Source organism: Anarrhichthys ocellatus, unplaced genomic scaffold (assembly GCF_004355925.1).
Source record: "Anarrhichthys ocellatus isolate YVR2014 unplaced genomic scaffold, GSC_Weel_1.0 scaffold2748, whole genome shotgun sequence".
Classification (NCBI taxonomy): Eukaryota; Metazoa; Chordata; class Actinopteri; order Perciformes; family Anarhichadidae; genus Anarrhichthys; species Anarrhichthys ocellatus.
The window spans coordinates 5,304-6,978 of record NW_022282722.1 but is presented as its reverse complement, the minus strand read 5'-3'; positions in this window follow the sequence as shown (position 1 = coordinate 6,978).

Sequence of the window (1,675 nt, the reverse complement as noted above, 5' to 3'; positions counted from 1 at the left end):
GATGCGAATACTTCTGTACTTTTACTACATGAAGATGAGAATACTTCAGTACTTTTACTACATGAAGATGAGAATACTTCTGTACTTTTACTACATGAAGATGAGAATACTTCTGTACTTTTACTACATGAAGATGAGAATACTTCTGTACTTTTACTGCATGAAGATGAGAATACTTCTGTACTTTTACTGCATGAAGATGAGAATACTTCTGTACTTTTACGACTTGAAGATGAGAATACTTCTGTACTTTTACTGCATGAAGATGAGAATACTTCTGTGCTTTTACGACTTGAAGATGAGAATACTTCTGTACTTTTACTGCATGAAGCTGAGAATACTTCTGTACTTTTACGACTTGAAAATGAGAATACTTCTGTACTTTTACTGCATGAAGATGAGAATACTTCTGTACTTTTACTGCATGAAGATGAGAATACTTCTGTACTTTTACTGCTTGAAGATGAGAATACTTCTGTACTTTTACGACTTGAAGATGAGAATACTTCTGTACTTTTACTACATGAAGATGAGAATACTTCTGTACTTTTACTACATGAAGCTGAGAATACTTCTGTACTTTTACGACTTGAAGATGAGAATACTTCTGTACTTTTACGACTTGAAAATGAGAATACTTCTGTACTTTTACTGCTTGAAGATGAGAATACTTCTGTACTTTTACTACATGAAGCTGAGAATACTTCTGTACTTTTACGACTTGAAAATGAGAATACTTCTGTACTTTTACGACTTGAAAATGAGAATACTTCTGTACTTTTACTGCTTGAAAATGAGAATACTTCTGTACTTTTACTGCATGAAGATGAGAATACTTCTGTACTTTTACTACTTGAAGTTGAGAATACTTCTGTACTTTTACTACTTGAAGCTGAGAATACTTCTGTACTTTTACTACATGAAGATGAGAATACCTCTGTACTTTTACTACTTGAAGATGAGAATACTTCTGTACTTTTACGACTTGAAGATGAGAATAATTCTGTACTTTTACTGCATGAAGATGAGAATACTTCTGTACTTTTACTACTTGAAGATGAGAATAATTCTGTACTTTTACTGCATGAAGCTGAGAATACTTCTGTACTTTTACTACTTGAAGATGAGAATACTTCTGTACTTTTACGACTTGAAGATGAGAATACTTCTGTACTTTTACTACATGAAGATGAGAATACTTCTGTACTTTTACTGCATGAAGATGAGAATACTTCTGTACTTTTACGACTTGAAAATGAGAATACTTCTGTACTTTTACTGCATGAAGATGAGAATACTTCTGTACTTTTACTACTTGAAGATGAGAATACTTCTGTACTTTTACGACTTGAAAATGAGAATACTTCTGTACTTTTACTGCATGAAGATGAGAATACTTCTGTACTTTTACTGCATGAAGATGAGAATACTTCTGTACTTTTACGACTTGAAAATGAGAATACTTCTGTACTTTTACTACATGAAGATGAGAATACTTCTGTACTTTTACTACTTGAAGCTGAGAATACTTCTGTACTTTTACTACATGAAGATGAGAATACCTCTGTACTTTTACTACTTGAAGATGAGAATACTTCTGTACTTTTACGACTTGAAGATGAGAATAATTCTGTACTTTTACTGCATGAAGATGAGAATACTTCTGTACTTTTAC